At 38.4% G+C, this 21,517-nt stretch overlaps 1 protein-coding gene across 6 annotated transcripts in view; it reads right to left on the bottom strand.

Moving 5' to 3' along the window:
- PAPLN (papilin, proteoglycan like sulfated glycoprotein) overlaps positions 1–14,156 on the bottom strand; it is a 95,047-nt gene extending 80,891 nt beyond the window's left edge. For 4 of the 6 annotated variants that reach the window (XM_026709049.2, XM_087921751.1, XM_026709058.2 and 1 more), the window contains exon 1: positions 158–283. The gene's annotated coding sequence lies outside the window, so the exon portion shown is untranslated. Of the gene's footprint in view, positions 1–148; positions 309–14,114 lie in introns of those variants that run through there. The other 2 variants (XM_087921750.1, XM_087921752.1) reach the window with 2 other exon arrangements.
- Positions 14,157–21,517: the final 7,361 nt, after the last annotated feature.

Below are 21,517 nucleotides of genomic sequence, written 5' to 3'. Positions count from 1 at the left end.
CGCCTGCCAAATCATGTTATTTATCCCTAAATGTTCTCCCTTTTGCGTGACACTCTTTCCCGTCTAACTTTTGTAACTTGATCAAACTGATTAAACCAGGAGTGGACAGCTAGAGGCACCAAGATTTAGTCTGTAATCCAAACCCCACCTTCCTTACCTGATGCTGGATCTGCTTGTCAGTGAGGGGCAAAGTGTTCACTGATGCCACTTCTGGAAGGTGAGAAGACCAAGTCCGCGGCTTCTCTCGGATTGGAGCTCCGTCAGTGGGTCTGACACTCGGTCTTGCCTTCAGCTTCTGTTTGATTACTAATTCTTTACAGTACAGGAAAAGGGGAGTTGGATTTCATTTAACCCTTTCTGCCGCAAAAGCTGCTCCATGGTTATGCTGTGTTTAAAAGCTGGGGTTGCAACTCCGGAGACACGAGAGAACTCAGTTTGGGATGGTTTGCTTCTCTTTCAGATAAACATTGTTTTATTCAAAAAGCAAATAGAATGTTGTTACAGAAGTTACTGCCAAGGTGGGGCCTCTCTGAATTAAATTTTATTTTAGCCAGAGGCTCAGAAATCATCAAAAGACAAGGCAGAGGCATGAAAGAATCTCTAACTGGAGCCATAGTTTCTTCATCTGTTAAAACTCCACGTGTAAGCAATGAGAAATTTAAATAATATTGCAACTACAAAACAGGCATACTCTGGAGTTTATATATAAAGAATTCCAACTCTTATCCAAGACTGTCTCCATCTATGCAATGTGGCAAGTTACTTCTTGGAACAGAAGCCTGGAGAATATACAGAGATATACAGAGATAGGCTCCATAAACAGAGAGTTAGAATCAAGATCACATGTTTTTTAAATCCACTTTACAGTATAATGCCTTGGTAAGGGCACACTTGGAATACTGCATTCAGTTTTAGTTGCCACGATTTTAAAAAGATGCTGAGATTCTAGAAAGAGTGCAGAGAAGAGCAACAAAGATGATTAGTGGACTGGAGGCTGAAACATATGAAGAACAGCTGCAGGAACTGGGTATGTCTAGTCTGATGAAAAGAAGGACTAGGGGAGACATGATAGCAGTCTTCCAATATCCCAGGGGCTGCCACAAAGAAGGAGGAGTCAAGCTATTCTCCAAAGCACCTGAGGGCAAGACAAGAAGCAATGGGTGGAAACTAATCAAGGAGAGAAACAACTTAGAAGTAAGGATAAATTTCCTGACAGTTAGAGCAATTAATCAGTGGAACAACTTGCCTCCACAAATGCTCCAATACTGGAAGTTTTTAAGAAGATGTTGGATAACCATTTGTCTGAAGCGGTGTAGGATTTCCTGCCTAAGCAGGGGGTTGGACTAGAAGACCTCCAAGGTCCCTTCCAACTCTGTTATTCTATAAATTTGAATTGTAAGATATGAAAGTACTTGTTCCCAGCTTTTGCACTAAGATACAATTAACTCCAGGGTTTGTAGTCCCGCACAACATACTGAACTATAAACTAAGTGGATAGGGTTGATAAAACATACAGGTAGTCCTTGGTTTACAACAATTCATTTAGTGACCGTTCAAAGTTACAGCGGCACTGGAAAAGATGACTTATGACCATTTTTCACACTTATGACTGTTGCAGCATCTCCATGATCACATGATTTACAACCAGATGCTTGACAACTGGTACCTATTTATGACGGTTGCAGTGTCCTGGGGTGATGTGATCATCTTTTGAGACTTTCCGACAAGCAAAGTCAATGGGGAAGCCAGATTCACTTAACAACCATGTTACTCCTTTAACAACTGCAGTGATTCACTTAAGAAATAGGGCAAGAAAAGTGGTAAAATAGGGCATAACTGACTTCACAAATTTTTCACTTAGCAACGTAAATTCTGGGCTCATTTGTGTCATAAATCGAAGACTAATTGCACCAGATTACAATGGGGATGGCTAATTTGTGCATGAATATGTTACACAAGCCTTGAGTCTGCAGCCATTCAGAAAACACAGGGCATATGGAGTCAAGCACTATGCTACTTTTTTTCTTGTTTCTCAGTGTCTGGGCTTAACAACCAAACAATAAGGAAGCCACCCAAACCTAGCCAGTCTAGTGTGCTGTATGAATCCATCTTGCAGATGGAAGACAATTTAAACCTCTCTTGTTATGTGGTCCAGAACCAAACCAGGATTCTGCATGCTATTTATAATTTATCAAAGTGATGCTCAGACTTGAAGTCTTTTGCATACTTTTCTAGTATATATTTGGTCCTAATGACATTGCATTAATTTTGGTTTGCTGAACACAATAAAGAAGGCTATTTGTAGCTAAGGGTTGAAATGAGGGGTCTCTGAACTTGGTTGTTTTCTTGCAGACATTTCATTATCCAAACTAGGTAACATTATCAGTGTCTGCAATTTTCCCTCTGAAGGTCCACTCCTGTTCCCATACCATTCAAAGGGTGTTCATCCCAAATTCCAGACTACAGGAATCAGGAGCACTACTCGGGTGACCCTGAGGACACAGATAAACCTCCAAGTGCTTCAACGACTCTCTAAAAGGATGCAAATAACCAGCTGTCTGCAAGGAATATAAATCCTTCCATTCCCCACTATCCTGGCAGAGCTGAAGAAGCTTCTTGGATGAGAAATGAAATGTCTTCAAAAGAAAAAACAAGAAAGTCCAGTTGCCTCCTGAAAAATGCACTTTGGCACAACTACGACCTGGATGATGGAGAATCTCTACAGACTTTTAACCAAGCTCAGAGAGCACTAGGGACTAAATAAACTTTGGTCAGTTTGCACAATATTCTAGAGAGAGAAAATGGCTGGCTAAGCTTGTGGTTCAATGTGTTGTAGAAAGCCTGACCTCAATTTATTAATACAATTCAGCATTGTTTTGAGGAATTAAAAGTTCTATTTGAACTAATAGAAGTGTCTCTGTCTGATGTCACTTGAAAAATATTCCTGAAGAGCATGGGTTGGGAGAAGAGAAAGTCCCAGAACTAAGGAAAAGAATATGGATGTCTTGAATCTTTTTGTATATTTTTCATTCTTCAACTAATTTTAAGGAATCAGTGACAGCTATCTGATACATATTAGCTGCTTTATGGAGATCTATGAGTTATGCTTTCATATCCAAGTAAGAATAAGTAACACACAAAGACACCATAACTTCATGTTGGTTCACTGAGTTTTAAAAGTGTGAATTAAGTTCATGTTTCAACCCACATCAAAGCTATTTCTCCATCATCCCCAATCTGTTTTATACCTATTCAAGAACATTGCATCCTTTTCTGCATTTTGTTTTGATGATGTTCTCTTTAGCAATACTAGATGATTAAGCTATTCAGGAAGTTGGAAGAATATGAACATCAAGACTGAAATCTAACTAGCACATAATCAAATAGGATTTGTTCTTCTTCTATATTTGGCACTACTAAAAGCCATTGGAGGACACCTTCAGTTGGAAAGTACTAATCAGAAGTGACAAAAAAGAATAGTTCAGATCTGAAGCTCTGAACTTATATATAATTTATCAAAGGTTTTGTAATTATGTTTCCAGATGGTATGCTCTGATAGGGAAACTGGTTGCTTCTGGGAATTTGGTCTAGTTTTGGCTCAGTGTCAGGAACAAGTTCAATAGGATTCTAAAAAGATATTCAACTGCAAGGTTAAAAAGAAGTAAAATAAGCAAACAAATAATATGGAGTTCCTCTTCAAAATGTAATCATAAGATTTAAAAATAACATTAAAAAATCAATTTCTTAGATTTTAAAATACCTCAGGATCCTTTTGTCCCTAAGCCATAATTTTAGAATTGTACTAAATTCTAGTACAATGTACTAATTGTACTAAATGAATACTATTTGTGTCCATAAATTCTTAGGTTTAAACTAAGTTATTAATATGGTGCCCATTAATAATACAGAATATCTTTAATGTCTTCCAGAACAGGGGTCTCCAACCTTGGCCACTTTAAGCCTAGAGGACTTCAACTCCCAGAATTCCCCAGCCAGCTTTGGAAACCCCTGTTCTAGAAGGTTTTGAATTAATGCAAATCCCACAAAGGTTGACAATTAACTGAGATGGGGGTTGTGGTTATGGCTGAAGGAGAGGCTCAGACATTGGAGACATTCTTAGTTCAACAAGCTTACAGCAGAAGGGAAATGTTAAAAGTCCAAATTAAGGACTTTCTTGGTTTTAAAACCAAGATTTTCACATAATATTCTATAGCTGGCAGTGTTGAGAGAAGAGACTATGGCACGTAATAAAGAGTGATGGTACATTGTATATTTTATGACAGTCAACTTGGATTTGCCATTGATATACATTTAAGACATCAGAAACTGGCAGAGTAGGCAGCTGCTGGAATCTACAGCTTTCTAGAGTTCCATCTTATTTCATGACAGATATGGGTTGAAATTTTGGAGGTTTGTGGACAAGGAAACCAGAGAAAATTTGCAACACAGATAAGATGAGATAGGCAACTTTTTTTGGGCCATTCAGCTTAGATGACAGGCTAAATGTCAGATTCAAGAACTGGTGGGTCCAAATGGATGTAGATGTAGTTAATGCAAAAGTAATTGATAGGCAGAAGCAGAGAACAATATAGTATATACATATCTGCTGCCAGAGACCTGCTTATCTTTTATGAAAGAGACAGCTTTCCCAGACTGTGAAATATGCTCTTCCGGAGTTGTCTTTGGCTTCCACTCTCTCTTGTTAGAGGGAGTATAAAAGTTTTCCAGGATTTCAACTGTTCTTTCATTTTAGTATTTGGTTTAAACATAAATGGTTTAAATAAGTTAGAAACCAGGTTTGTCTGATTTATTATTATCAATAGTTGCCTTGCATTTGCATTTGAATGGAAAGGTGGGGTTACAAGTTGAATAAAAATGAAACAAATACTATATTAACTGCATGACTTTTAGTGAGTATCCTGATAGGATCTTGTTTAGAGACCCAGATTGTCAGGCTCAGTCCAAGAACAAGAGAGAACAATTCTGCCCGAGTCCAGTTCTTTGTTTGCTTGTACACAATAGACAGAATCTTGCCAGATTAAACCCTTACTATTCGTACCCTAACTGATATATCCTGTGGGATTTTAGGGAGTGGCTATCCTCACCCTCTTCTTCTATCTCCTATCTGTCTCCTGGCTGTGCTACTTCTTCTCTCCACTCCCCCACCCCCTGTATTGTCTGGAATTTTCACTGTAGTTCATCGCGCCATCTCTCACATAGATGTAAGGCACTGTTGCTCATTCTTCCCTCTCTTGATTGATTACAAACTGTTCTAAACCAACGATGTTAAACACACACATTTGTTATGAGTTTGTCATGTCATCTGAGGGCTTTGAAAATGGAAAATAAAAATCCCCTATCCATCCTTTTCAGCTTAATTTAGCACCACGTTGCACAATGCTTATTCTGTAGATCTCTGCCAATCAAAGGGGAAATCCAGGGGTCAAATCATATATTTTTTTTTGTCTTCCTGTAGTTGAAATCCTATTTCTGGACATTGCAGACAGTTAAGAAACTAAAGAGGGACATTCAGAAATACAAAGAAAGTATACCAAATATGATATGATATAGGATTTCATGAAAAAAGCAAAACATCTCAATTGTAACACTTTCATTTGCAGAAGTATGATCTTGGTATGATGCATGCAGTTTGAAATAAAACATATTGTCAGCAGTCTAAATGAATGCTAGTGTTACAAATTTTGGAGACAATTATCTATCAGGAATGAAGGCAAATATACTGGGACCGGAGTTTTGTCTTCTGAGCTTTGGACTTGTACAGGAGCCCATCTCTCTGCTAGAGAGAAGTTTCCTGAAGATGGGCTCCAGCCCAAGTCTGAAAGTTCAGAAAACAAAACCTCTGATCCCAGTGAATGACCCAGATTGGATCCTGCAACAATTATCTGTACATAATTTGCTGCCGTACTGGGCTTGATAAAGATGTGTAACGTACATTAAAGTGTTTCATACTCATTCCACTAACGATCCCATCTCCTATCCCATCTTGTTATCTTCTCCGTCAAAGCATTTGCCCTTTCAACATCATATTATTTTTCTTGGGTCTATTATGAATATTGTAGAACTGAAGGTGAATTGTAGCAGGAATATCATTGTGGGTAAGAAAAAAGCAGTAAGAAACAGCCTGAAGTCTGCTGAGCAGAAATAAAAGCAAGGCAGGAATAACAACAGGAAACAGATGGAGCAAGCTATATATTGCTGAGCAGATAAGGGCATCGTTGCATTGCCAGATTGCTCCATCATGAATACCAGCCACCCACCATTTCTGGGAGGTAGGAACATAAGATTCCATCTCCAACTCACTCCAACCTCTCTGCAAACACAAGTTTTCACATGTGTCTTCCTACTCCTCATCAAAATTTGTGTCTGGCTTGCACCAATTCAGTTTTTGCTTTCTGATTTGCCTTCTGTGCTGTACTTCCTTCTAGGGAAGTCCCTATCCTTCATCCAAATCCTATGTAGGGAATCCCCCCCCCACTAGAGTCAATGGTCATTGCCCTCTTTAACCATTTTTTCTTGGGTTGCTAAACCAAATGTTCCACTCTGTAGGAACTTTCCCACTAAACTACTGAACCGTTAGCTTCCTTCCCCAAAGGGGACAAATTAACATAACTCACTAGATCTCCAACTGACCTTACTTATTATCTTACTTATTTACTTATGTATCATAAATATAGCTTATTTATGTTTTTAATAACCTATTGCCAAAATAGCCCTTCACTTTTATTACACGCACACACACATTCTCAAAAATGTAATTTAATTCAATTAAAATTAATTTTAATTAAAAGGATGAAAATGCATACACATGCCCACATAGGAACCAGGTTTAAAATACAAGTGCTGTCCTTTCAGTGTCACGACTTTTGCTCTGAAACTCAAATACTTTGGCCACCTAATGAGAAGGAAGGACTCACTGGAGAAGAGCCTCATGCTGGGAAAGATTGAAGGCAATAGAAGAAGGGGATGACAGAGAATGAGGTGGCTGGATGGAGTCACTGAAGCAGTAGGCAGGAGTTTAAATGGTCTCCCGGGGATGGTAGAGGGCAGGAAGGTTGTCTCTAGGGTCGCGATGGGTCAGACATGACTTCGTAACTAACAACAACACTTTAGCTGAAGCTATTGCTATACTAATGCTGCAGTAACACTGTGGTTATATGTTTGCTTCACATTCTAAAGATCTCTGGCCTGAATCTTGGGGGAAAAAAATATCACTTTTATACAATTATTGCTTTTCTTTCTCTGATCTATTCATTTATTACATTATTGTGTGGTTGAAATGACCTTCCTTTCTTTTTTAAACCCCCAGGTAAAGGCAGCAATAAATCTTTTGCAACATTTATGCCTTTGGGCTATTTGGGAGCTTGGGTGGAACTCCAAGTGACAGCAAAAAATAGATGAAATGGTGCATTGTTAACTGGTATTTTTTAAAAAATAGTAAAGTCAGCAAAATTACAATTTCTAATAAGATATTTATGTATATTTATATATTTTTGATCATAGGTAACAAAAATTGACTATATTCCAACTGTGGTTTTCTATTATATATGAATAACTAATGCTATCTTAGCTCATACATCATGTGGTTTATAAGCTATGTGTTTTATTGCAATACACTATATGCAAATTAGGGTTTATTCCTACAACATATTGGACCCCAAACTAGGCACCATATTTTAGCCTGTTGTGTGAATCCAGCCAAGTGTGCTCATTGTTCAGCAGATTTCAAATACAACAGACAAAATCCAAATTTGGAATAACTTTGCCAGACATAGGACACTTTGTTTGCAAATCTGCCTGGATAATGTTTTATTTAATTTTATGTAAATTCATACATTTTCATACTTTTATATATTTCACGTAAATTACATTACCACATTATGTAAATCCAGTTTTAACCAACATTCCATTAAGTAGACAGTCCTTTGTCAAATTGATTATACAATCAAGATTTTGCTCAATTTATAAGAGACACCATTTAAAACCACCAACTTTTCTTTATTCATTCCAGACTCTCCTTTCCTTGTTATCATTTACACTTTTATAACATTTGTTTAAAACAGTTCCATACTTGATTAAGTGGGAATTGTACAACATGTCCAAAATTTAATAGTTTGAGCCTGGTCTTTTGCACTCAATTTATAATTCTAATTTCATGTGTTCTATTGCTTTCCTGACCATGAGTCTTCTCCAACAACAAAATATAAATGCATCAATATTTTCTCTATCCTGATTTTCAAAGTCTAACTTTCATAGAGCATCCTGGGGAAAGCCATTGTCAACTTGATTGTATTTTTTTTGTTGCTATAGACATATCTTTTTGATGATTTCATTGCTAAGCCATTGTATATTTCTTGAATCCTACCCTGTTTCTCCAACAATACGGCCTCCCCCAATAGGAAGTCCCAGCATGTTTTATAGGCATGAAATGAAATTAAGCCCTTCCCCCCAAATTAAGGCCTATATTAAAACATGCGAAATGGGGGGGGAATGGGGGGGGCTTGCCGTTAGGAAGTACTTTTGTTGCACACCCGAATATGGTGCTGCCTGTGTTGACCCCGATACGAAGTGCCCCACCAACGCCAAGGTCAACATCTATGCCGTCGCCGCCCGCCCGAAGATGCAAGGGGGGGGGAATTAAGTCACCCCTGAAAAGATGGCCTAGCTATTTTTTCGGGGCTCAAAAAAAAAATAAGACCCAACCTTATTATATGAGAAACACGGTAGTTCCTGTACTGCTCATAGGGATTCTAAAAGTCAGAAGCTATCCACTATTTGAATGTCTTCATTTTTAATTTCAAGTCTAATCATTAGGCCTGCTGTCATTATTTTAGTGTTTTTATATTTAAACATAGTCTCATTTCTTCATTGTGGTACTTGATTTTCATTATTAGAGCTTACAGATTGTTTCCATTTTGAACTAACAGTACAATCAGAGTATTAACATCAACATGGCAAAGTTTCTTAATGTATTTTTCTCCATGGTGGGCTTCCATTTTTTTTACTACTGGTTCTGTGGGCATGGCTTGGTGGGCATGGCAGAGGACGGATACTGTAAAATCTCCATTCCCACCCCACTACAGGAGAAGGATACTGCAAAATCTCCATTCTTTCCCCACTCCTGGGGGGACGTTACTGCAAAATCCCATTCCCTCCCCACCCCACTAACCTGCTTTCCAATTCCGTTCTTCTGTGCAAGGCAACAAAAGAAGACCCAGCTGGGACTCAGGAGGCAGAGAATAGATGGGGACGGGGCCAGTCAGAGGTGGTATTTGCTCAACTACTCAGAATTTCCACTACCTGTTCTCCAGAACTGGTCAGAACTTGCTGAATACCACCTCTGATTGTCCTCCAGTTTTAATGCTTGTCTCCTTCAACTCCGGCTTCCCTGAGTATATTTTCAGCATATAGGTTACATATCTAAAGAAACAGTATACAACCTTGTCTTACTCACTTGCCAGTCTGTTTCACCATGGTTTGTCTGGCCTGTGGCTTCTCATCCTGTGTATAGATTTTACATGGAGACAATCAGATGTTCTGTGATTCCTACTTTCATCAGGAGATTCCACAGCTTGCTTTCTTCAGTTTATCATTGTCAATAATCTTTTATTTCATTTCATGGTTCCTCTGCTTCTCTGTCAAAGAAGTTAAAGATTTCAAAGTAATTCCCAACGTTCTCCTTAAAAATTGTGGTACATGCTCAAAACGCATATTGTGGAAACAGGTTGGCTTAATTCTTCTACTTCACTTTGGCTTGGAACTTGTACCTAAGTACTTTGTTATTTATTCCAATATATACATTCCATGATATGTTCTCTGTGATGTCCCTCTCCTCTCAAATGATTTATTTGCTTGGTCCTTGAGCATATGGTTGCATGACTCTAATGTTATTGTTCCTCCTGAATCCTGATTTTACGTCAATTTAGCAGTGAATGTACTAAAGTAAGTGGATAGATATTGGGCTAATAAGATGCCCTTTCTGAATGTCATTTTCAGCTCAACAATAAATATGTTCAAATGTTACAAGCTGATACTTTAGAAGATAAAGGTATAAATGGCCTTGAATTGATTCTAATGGTTTCATGAACAAATGCATGATGTTGGCTTTGCAGCAATCTGGAAGTGGTTTGCCATAGCTTCTTTCAGGATGTTTTTCAATTTTCCAATCTAAGTTATAGCCCTCTGCTGGATTCCATCCAAATACTAAACAGACTTCACTCCATCTAACTTCTAAGCAAAGTTGACAAGATACTGTCACCTGTTGAAATAACTTCAAAACCTGAAACAGAGAAAGAATCTTTATGGCAGAAACTATTGTAAATTGTGAGATTGTTGCTGTTCTTCTGCAAGTAGAACTGGGTCAATTCTTTCCATATTCTGCCTTTTCTCAAAAATGCTTTGGTTTATGTGAAGGCTGGAGTGGACTCAAGACCAAATCAGTTTGTTAAAGTAATATTTCACACGGCTTCTTCTGTAGGGAAATGGGTGAAAAAGAGGCAAGAAATGAACTTTGGGTTAAATAGAATACGAGTCTTACTAGTCGCCGCCACTGGGTTTCTGCAGTATAAGGACTTTAAAAATTAGAATTGTGTCACCAAAACTTTATTCGGGTTCAAGTATAATTCAAATTGAAGTCTGTCAGCTACTTTTGTTTACTTGGTTTTGATCTCCATCAGAAAAAGTCCAGTTTCCATAAAGGAACTTCTCCAGCATTTCTGACAGTGAAAGTACAACACTTTCCTTCTTCAATCCAGATATACAAAAGACAAAACAAGGTTAACAGCCAAAATACAGCTCAACTATTTAGTGGCTTCCAAGTGGCCTGTGACTCTTCTACTCTCCCTGCTGATTTTTTGAATTGCACGTTTCAGCTATTTAAACAGCACAAATTGTTTATAATACATATATTCATTTTTTAATTTGGTAAAGCTGCCCAGACTCATTTTTGGAGTTAGGTGGCCTAAAAATGGGATGAATAAAGAAACCATTTTCCATCTTGTGACTGGCACTCCTAAACCGTAACGAAGCCTCCTGTTTTAATGAAGCATCTCTTGAGGAACAAGGCCCTTCAGGCTGATGGCCTATTTTGTATTTCTCAATTGTCCTAAGGTCCTGAATTTTGGCTCGCTCCTCCATCCCTCTTCTGTGTTTTGATCATGACAAGTAGCTTAACTCTACACAGCAGCTGCTTCCGGGTAAGCTTCAGACTAGCTCGGTCCAGCCACGACACACATGTAGTGCAGGTAGCCATAAATAAACCAGCTGCCCCATTGCTTTCTGAGACAAAGGACTTTCCTGCACTGCTGAATTTCAATACTCTCCGCCCATCCTTGAGTCAGCAGAAAAAAAGATTGCTGTCCCCATTGCTGATCCCCATCCTGCCTCAGCTGTGCCTGCCTGTTTATCCTTTGAGCTATTTAAAAGTTTGTATAATACTTCCCCCATTTAAAAACTTGAAACAGTTCCCAGTCATGGCCAGTCAAGCCATTCCCTATCAGATTGACACACCTTGAGGGCAGTTGCTTTTGGACAGCATTGGAAAATGGAAGAGGGAGTGCTATTTTAACACGGGTACAGCTAAGGACAGCCAGTCTTTTCTCATTCCTGAGCTAGCGGCAAGATGAAAGTGACAGTGAGGGGATGTGGCAGAGGAAAAACATGGTGCCAGGGTATGTGCCATGGGCTGGGCAGATGCAAGGAAGCAAACTGCCAAAATGCTCTGACCCAAACCTTTTTCCAATAAGACAAACAATAACCAAAGGGAACAGAAACCTTTTAATGAGTCTTATGAATCTCCGGTTAAAAAGCTGCTGCAAACTAATTAACTTTGATAAGCATAAACCTTGCCAAAACTGTACGAGACTGCCAAGAATCACAGATAAGAAATATTTCACAACACAAGAGTCTTCAAATACTAAATTAAGATACTGTAATGTCCACGAGGCTGAGTTTCAGAACAGTTTTGCTTCCTGCAAAGAATGTTTGCTTCACAATTGGCTTTTATCTCCTTGAAGGAGGGGCCATTACCTTGCAGCCTTACTCCTGAGTCACCTGTTGCTCTTTCCTGCTAGCAATCCTGTGCACACCTGCTGCCAGCTAACCACAACCCAAAGGATTAGAAAACTAATCTCAAGAGTAGTGGAAACTTCAACAATGGATATCTTCCACCCATCTTCTAATTTCTTTCCACATGTATTTATGACTTTCCTTCTTTACTCTTTCACGGAGGATAAACAACAGATGCCCAGTAAATTCTGAGTCATCATGTCATGAACCAAACTTTTGCAGTAGTTCATAGAGAAAATATTCCCCTCCTGCAATTTATTGGGAGAATAATACAATTACAAACCCATCATTTTATACAGACTTAAGCAGGAAAAAACAAAGTATACATATAGACTGGGTGAAACCAGGCTCAATAACAGTAACTGTGAGAGGGATCTTGGAGTCTTAGTGGACAACCAGCTAAATATGAGTCAGCAGTGTGCAGCAACAGCCAAAAAAGCTCATGCAATCCTAAGTTGCATAAACAGAGGGATACACTTGAGATCAAGTGAGGTACTAATACCACTCTATAAAGGCTTAGTAAGACCACACCTAGAGTACTGCATCACAAATGAAGGTGAATTGTGATGACCCAGTGTGGGATACAAAAGCAACAAAGTCACAAAAACAGGTGAAGTCCCTTTAATTCCTTTAACTTGGCTTCAAAGGTCCAATTATCATTGACTGGAGAAAAAACTCCCCCACAAACAGTTGCGAAAAGTAAGAACTTCTGTTCAAACTCAAAATACATATAAATTATAAATAGGAAAAAACAATACTAATCACACTGAAGCAATTAATAAGACAGGGCAGGATAAGGGCTTGAGGACGTCCACAGATATCGAAATACACACACTGGGAAGGACGCCAAAACTCAGATAAGAATTGACAAACTAGAAATATTTTCACGCTTTGCTTCCAGCACTGGCCCATGCGCAGTTTGTCCTTCTAAATAGTCCTCACAGCTGCAGCCCATGAAGGGGATCAAGGCCCTTTCCTCCCCCTGTAGACCATGCCATTCACGTTTCTCCCTTATCCACTCCTCCCTGTGTGCCCTAGGATGAAGAGGGGATATGCCTGAGTCTTCCTCTGAATGCCCAGCTGGCCTGTGCCCTTCCCCAGTGTCCTCCACACCCTCTGGAGCCACACTCCCACTCCTTGATGGCTGTTCCTCCTCTCCCTTGGAGTCAGATTCTAATAGGGGCATGACAGTGAATATACAGTATGTTCCCAGGTTAATGTTCCAGAATCCGATTTTGGTCAGGGACCAGAGGTTTTGTCTTCCAAATTTTCAGACTCATACTGGAGCCCAAATGAAACACAAAGTGTTAAAAAGTTATGATATTTATGTAGTTACTTACTAAGCACATCTAAATGACATTAAATAACAATCCCCAAGGCATGTCACAACTTTTTGAGTACTCCTAATGTTTGGAAATTGAAAGTTGAAAAATTTGACAAGCCCTAAGATTCAGGGAACTTCTCTCTAGCAGAATGTAGCAGAGAGAAGTTTTCTGAAGACAGAGCTGCCATATAAGTATAGAAGTTGCATGGCATCAAGTCTGGACTCTGTGGCAAATGGAATAGCATGCTAATAGCCAACTACACAATTGCCTCTTGGCTTGTGAGGTATGAGACCTAATATTATTATGTTGTAGCAAAATTTCCCTCTTGTGCTTCAGACGTTTGCTCAGTTGTTTCAAAGCCAGTATCTCAATGTAGTCTCTGAGTTAATTGTGGTGCCAGGTTCAAGAAAATTCAAAGGAATAACACTATGTGCATGAAAAGGATAAATATGAAGTATGCTGAAGCCTGGATTTTGATTTTTTTAAAAAAGTTAAATCCTTGTGAAGATACTCCATGGACCAGGACTTCATTTCCTGAAGATAAAATGATCCCATATTTTGTCAGCTGTCATGATGCTGTGAAGGAATTTTTATTTTTATAGACTTAGACTTATCATATACTATAAAGTGCTTTACAGCCCCTCTCTAAGCTGTTTACAGAGTCAGCCTATTGCTTCCAACAATCTGGATCCCCATTTTACCCACCTCAGAAGGATGGAAGGCTGAGTCAACCTTGAGCCTGGTGAGATTCCAACTGCCAAATTGCAGTTAGCTGGTAGTCAGAAGAAGTAGCCTCCAGTACTGCATTCTAACCACGGTGCCATCGTGGCTCTTATTACAATTGTTTTATGACAATTGCTGTCAAATTTCAACTCTTGAACCTTTGATCCCTGCTGTCAGTATGTGAAGACTCAATTTTACACAGACCTTCCAATAGTGAAGGACGTCAACAATCTGGCCCACACGTTTCTGTGAGAATGCCATTTCCCCTTTGAGTGATCTGCCAATTGTCCTTCACCAGTTCCTCAATTTATCTCATGTGAAACTCATCAGCTGTTGTCCCAGGGAGTCTGCTTCATTCTTCATCACACAAATCAGGTCTTCTTAATATTTTCTGGCTTAGTGACACATAGTACTCACATTAGCACACTCTACCAAACACAACCTGAATTTAGTGGTGAATTTTACTTTGAAGCTCTCCTTCAGCAGCCAAAAATTCAGTTGCAGAATGCTGCTTAAAGTGCACTAATAACTACTCTCAGCAAGTTTCCATTTCACAAACAATGGTGACACAACTTTTTCCTCTAGCAACCTTCTGCCAACTGAAATGAAAGAATAGATTTGAAAGAGTGAGTTTCTAGCATACCAGTATTGTCATCTCTTGGTGACTTATAGGTGGCATTAGCTTTCACTAAAAAAAAAAAAAAAATATTAAAAATGTTTCTCCATAAAATCTAGCTAACATCATCTATTTGGAAAACATCCAAGAGCTTTCAGTTTAAGTGCAAAACATAAAATCACCGATTCAGTAGTTACACTGGTTGGATCCCACCCCTGGTCTAAAAGGAGTTTGATTAGATATTTGAGTTTGGTGTAATGCTTTTAAGATTTAAAATTCTTTCCAGATGCTTCAGTATTTGATTTGGACCATATGCAGATGAGGGTTTATTCCCCACCCCCTTTTGTCAGATTAAGTACTTCAGATATGGAAAGGAAGCTATTGGTTAAAGAGTGGGATATTTGACATGGCAATGGTAGTGACAAAGTTGTCAATGCCATCCAATGGCAGCGAAGAACATAAAAGAAAAAGAATAAAGAGCTGCTGAGATTATCCAGATTATCTCTCACTCATTTGAGGTTCCAAAATATGTAGAATTAGTCAGGATTAATGTTCTAAATACATGCACCACAGAGCATTTAGCACATTCCTAGAATCGAATAAGAGTGTGAGGAAGGATTTCAGGGGTGTCCTTTGGAAAATTATGCAATAATAAACCGGCTCCAAAGACCTTTTGCTTTTAAAGCCATTCAACATGACCCTGCCACAAATGTCAAGGTTACCTATGCAAAAGCACTTTTGTCAAAAGCACCCAGCCATAATGGAGGGGTAAGAGACTGGTTGGCCAGCTTTGCTAAATGCACCTGGCTATGTAATGGAGATGCGGCGACAAAAATCTGAACCATGCTATTAAGCTCCGCTTCAAGAGGGATAGGATGGATAAACAAAGACAAATAACTGCCATTCAATTACCATAGCAGCAATGTTATCCACTGGAATTATTAAAAAACCAGACCTGCATCACCAATCAAGATGTTTTCAGCCGTAGTTTGTAGCACTCACCCTCTGCCTGCCTGTCCTAACATGCCTTTATTTAGGTTGCCTGGGTTCACACATTGTCCTGAATCCATGTTGCTGGGCCCACATGCTAACCAAAAATGAACAAGCCTTATTGCTGCTTAGTATGATAGATCAACTCAGTTATTACTGCATTTCTCCCTTTGAATCATTTTTTTCTGAATGACTGAAGGATTTGCAGGACAATATGTTTCTACTAAAATCTCTAAAAAGATTGTTTTAACCAACAATCTCACTGGAAGGAATGACAAATCAGCAGGATTGAATAATAGTGTACTTTCTCTAATGCCTATCCAGTCTCTCCTATAGATATTGTTAGCAGGTTCAGGTCTTATGACTTGTTCTTGTTTGCTATGTATTGTCACCCATTCTTCAAGAAGTTTAGGTCAACGTGCCTGATTATTTCCCCTCTTCCCCAACCCGTTTTTATTCTTCATGCTGTGAGAAAAGGAAAGGTCCCAATGTCACACAGTGATTTTGATCACTAAGTGAGGAATTTGATCTTCATCAACTCCACTCTAAATCTGACACTGACCAGTGATCATTCATATTGGCTCTTATTTGAACATATTTGGGTCTTGTGTGTGTGTGTGTCAGGTTTTCATAATAAAAAGGCTCTTAATTTCTTTCATCTTTTATTATACAGTTTCTTTTCATCCCTTAGAGGCATTAAAGGCAGAGCTAACATTACTACGGTTGAATGATCCAGTCCTAAAATTAAAGCCATAAAATTAAACTGGGTAATGAAGTGCAAATGAAGTGCAATGTAGCCATTTAGTTTGGTCCAGTTTTTAGGCATGCATGGAAGCTGCATCTAGAACGTTTAGTGATGTGTCTAGAAGATACTTTGGCCAGTCTCCCATCAGGAATTCTTCAGCTTCACATATTCATGGCTTAAAGTACTCACTTGCAACTCAGAGCAAGCAGTCACATCTTAATACATTTTTACTAAAACTGCCAGATTCATTTAAAATACTAATAACCAGAGTCGTAATCCAGTTCTGAGTAGTGGGCTTCACAAGTGTGTTGTTTACAATAAAAATTCAAGGGCTATGTTTGCATGAACCACAAATTAATCAATCATACCTTAGGTTAAGTTTAGTTTTAGGTTACGTTATAGGTTAAGTTTATGATCGGGTTGACAGGAAACATTGTTACAAGAGTTAGTCTTTATTACTGGCAATAGAGAAGTTTTCTTTCCTTTTTTGTAAAATTTGGTTTTTATGGGTTGGCAACCCAACAACCATTTATTTTTTTGTGTATATGGCAAGAGGTAGAATGGGATTAAAATGTTTGAAGGCTGAGAGAAACATTTTTGGTATCTCTGAATCTGAAAACGCCTCCTTCTCAAATGAACCCTGCATTCAATCCATTAATTCCTAGATTTTCTTTTTAAATTGTATATCTCATAATTTAGTTATCCGGCCTAATTTGAGTATTAAAAATAAAATCTTCCCAAACCCATTGTATATAATGCTATGCCTGATAAGAACCTTGTGGAACCCGAATACTTTGTGTGCCATTTCGGTTGATTCTAATTCAAATAACACTCAGACATTTCCCTTATAGACCAATATGATTATAATTGCCTTTTATTTTTCAAGGACAGTGGGAAAATTAACGTCTCAGCAATGTTCTAAGAAAAAGTCGTTTTAGTTCCGCTCTGGTTTTGCTTTGCTGAGAAGCAGGGACTTCCCAAGCAGAGCTGGGTATAAAGCAATCGCTTGCAGAGAATAACGAAGCCAGAAGCAAAAATATGGCTCTAGGGACCAAGCCAATTATGTACAACACCCTGTGAGTCATATGCCAGAATGATTAAACTTGCAATCCTCCGAGTACACATAAATAAAATATATTCCCTACTGGTTTTCCTCCCAATCGCTCTCCATTTTAGCTGTCAGGGAGAGATGAAGAAAGCCTTTCAGATGTTTCTAGGGTTAAACCACTGAGAGTGAAAATTCCTTCCTGGTCTGCAATCTCTATATCATTTTATTAGGAGCTTGATTTCCCTATCCTCCTTTGTATTTGCTTATGTGGAATAGAAGTATATTACTATTCTGTGTAAGCAAATGTAGAGGTGGACAGGAAGATCAGGAGCTCCTAATAAAATGTATTATATATTAAATACATTTATATATAATATATAGTAGTAATATATTACTATTCTTCTATTAGGTGAAGAGATAATGTCTCTCATCAAACAGCTGACTTGCCTTTCACCCAGCCTATCAGAGCCCACATGACTCCAAAGTGTGTTATCCAAGATGGCACTGTAGGAAATGAGATGAAAAGGATTGGCTGTTGCTATGACAACAGTCCAGTTTTGCTCTTAAAATAGTTTAGATAGTTGGTGACTATATGCTTACAGCACGTAGCTCATAGGATCTGGGAATTCAGTTCCTGAGAATTACAGCTTTGTAGCTCATGTCAAACAAGTTTCTCCACTAGTTTTTATCTGATGTTCCTTGCGAATTTTTAAGGCCATAATTACCTTACCTTCGGACAGAAATGCTGAGAAGAGCAGAAATAAAAACACCAGGACAGCAGAGCACATGTTTTATTGTTTCTTGGGATTTTCTAGCTGGTGATTGGTTCATCTGATTACTGAATAGTGTTTTACAAAGATAGTTAGCTGTAGGAGTGTTCCCTTGTAGGATAAGAAGGAATTTAAATTACCTCAATCAACATGAAAAATAGATAAGTTGAATATGCAATGCTTAGCATACTGTAGAACAGCAGAAAAAGCATGTGTAGATTCAGTTTCAATAAAAGTGTTCTGGCAGAGGCTATTGGGGTTATTTTAACTGGAATCCCACAACTAAGCAAGAGTTAAACTTGATGTCCTAACAGCACTTCCAACTCTACGATTCTGTCAGAGAAAGACTCCTGATTTGCTCACTTGATGCATTTTACTTAGTAAGCAAACATTTCCAGCTGCTTCTTAAGTAGAAGGTGAAAACCAGATAAAAGTGTGTTTAGGGAGTGCCTTCTCCTAAAAAGGATATTTATATGGAGGAAAATAAGCTGTTTACAGTTAAGCATAATTTAGATCATGTAAAAGTGCAGTTATTGGTTTTTCTTGCCAAGAATTACTACATAGTAAGATGATGTATTTATGGAGTCATAGCATTATAATCAGAAAATGCATCACATTTTTTTCTATAGAGCTCCAGCAAATGAAAATACCTTACAACTTCTGATTTATTAATTAAATATGTAAATTGTATTGGCTACCTATCAGGCACCTGAAATAATGTGCTGAAAAATATCGATTAAAATTTTTATACACATACACACATTATAATTTGAAAACACTAAAGTTAGAGCTACAAAACATATTACTATTAAAAATTTTCATCTGTCTTGTCCAGGAAGAATCGGACACATAGAAATAATATTTATCATCGCAAAAGATACAATTTCAATCAATTTATGTATATTCTTTGGTAACACAAACTGAAATATCACAACAGAAAAGTTACTTTAGTCAACCAACCAATGTACATGTTTCCAGTACCATTTTACAAAGTCTTAGTAAGACCACATTTGGAATACTACATCTAGTTCTGGTTACCACAATATAAAAAAGGTGTTGAGACTTTGGACAGATTGCAGAGAAGAACAACAAGAATGATTGTGGGACTGGAGGCTAAAATATACAAGGAACAGTTACAGGAATTATGTCTTAGTTTAATGAGAAGGACAAGGCCTAGCGGATACATAATAGCAGTGTTCCAATATTTGAGGGGTTCAAACTATTTTCCAAAGCACCAAAAGCAAGACAAGAAATAATGGATGGAAACTAACCAAGGAGAGATGCATCCTAGAACTAAGGAGAAAATTCCTAATAGTTAGAACAATCAACTTGATGGAATAGCTTGCCTTCAGAAATCATGGGTGCTCCATCACTGGAGGCTTTCAAAAAGAGAGCAGACAACTATTTGCCTGAAATAGTATAGGGCCATGATGGCAAACCTATGGCACGCGTGCCACAGGGGGCATGCAGAGCCATTTGTGCCAGCACGCGAACTGCAGGTAAACTTACCTCATTGCGCATATGCACGCCTCACAGCTGATTTTCGGCCAGTTTGAAGCCTTTTTCTGCCTCCCAAAGGCTTCAGGAAGGCTTCTGCAGGTTTCTGCAGGCTTTTCAGGCTGAAAACTAGGCTCGTTTCATCACTTCCTGTTTTTCTGGAAATACCGAAAGTGATGAAATGGGCCTAGTTTTCATCCTGAAAAGCCTTGCAGAAGCCTTCCTGAAGCCTCTGGGGGGCCAAAAAAGGTCTTAAACTGGCTGAAAATCAGCTGAGGCCCAGTGCAGGTAAGGGGGCAGTGGTGGGTGGGTGGGGATTGCATGCACATGCATAGGGGGCATGGGAGGGGCACGCATTGCCTTCTGGGTGCTGGCACACGAGCAGAAGTGTGCAAGCACGCACAGAATTTTTGTCACAGGAGCCCAAAAAGGTTAGCCACCACTGGTATAGGGTCTCCTCTTGAACAGGGGATTGGACAAGACCTCCAAGGTCCCTTCCAACTCTTTTATTCTATGTTCTATGTTCAGTATGGTATCCAACTATGTGGATACCAAGAAACCAAATTAGCAAAAAACTTTTTAAATTTATAATATCAACTTTCAGACAGTACTACACTGTACCTCATCACTATCCTGAAAAATCAGGGTGCAATGATGCTCCAAAAGAGCTTGGCTGGATGTTCAAACTCATTATTGGTAGAAAGGGCACACTACACTGCTGTCCTAATACCCTAGAAGAGCTGTAACGTTTTACTCTGAAGGATGAGTTCCAATTGTATACGGAAGAAATCGTATTTGTCTATCATTTTCTTGTACAGCTCATAAACGATTTTGTGGGAATCAATATGGTATATACAGTTCTCCCTACAACAAAAAGCTTGCTTTGTGCTACTACGCACTTATGTAAGTCGTACAAAACTTCAAAATGTCTACTTTTGGGTCAACATGGATAGGGTTGCACTGCTAAACAGTGTTAATTTGTTTCTTAGAAGCCATTTTCTTTGGCTCAATGGGGAAGATGATGTCCTGAGATTGTTTGGATTCTATCCTCTTGTGGTATTGCATATAGAGAGGAGAAATCTGTCCTAGTCTGAAACCATATTATATAAATAGGAAAAGTTACTTTTATTGGCACTTTATTTATGTATCATTAGGAGGGAAAAAATATACAGTTTTTGATATTTAAGAGTCTACATGAAGCATTTATCATGACCTATTTTGTCTTAATGAATCTATTTTCGTTGTTCTATGCAAATAGCTTTTCAGTCTTAATTATGACTCCTGGGGTTTCAGAATAATGGGTGAAATCAGGATCTCTAAAGAAGCAGCTTTCATACATGGATTTTGTAAAAAGTGTTGAAAATAATTCCTTTGGGATAAGTTATAAAAAGCACATCTGTAATTGGATTCTTAGCTGCAAATTTTAAAGTCAGATTCTACACTATGTGGTGGCAGTTCTACAGTGATGTTATGATTTGGATTTCAAACTTTCAATTGATTTTTATGCTTGTTTATTTACATAATCACAATAATTACACTGCAGGTGGGGCTAACATGCCAAACAATTTAATAAAGAACTTCCAAGTTTTGGATTGGACAGTTAACATTCTCAGTGCTGGCAATACAATAAAGATAGCCCTCGACTCTTGACCATAACGGGGCCCAAAATTTCTGTTGCTAAGCAAGACAGTTGTTAAATGAGTTTTGCCCCACATTGTG

This window comes from Pseudonaja textilis, chromosome 1 (genome assembly GCF_049901715.1).
Source record: "Pseudonaja textilis isolate UNSWEBS1 chromosome 1, rPseTex1.2, whole genome shotgun sequence".
Taxonomy (NCBI): domain Eukaryota; kingdom Metazoa; phylum Chordata; class Lepidosauria; order Squamata; family Elapidae; genus Pseudonaja; species Pseudonaja textilis.
Note: the sequence above shows the minus strand (reverse complement) of the source record. Positions and strands in the feature narration are given on the sequence as shown.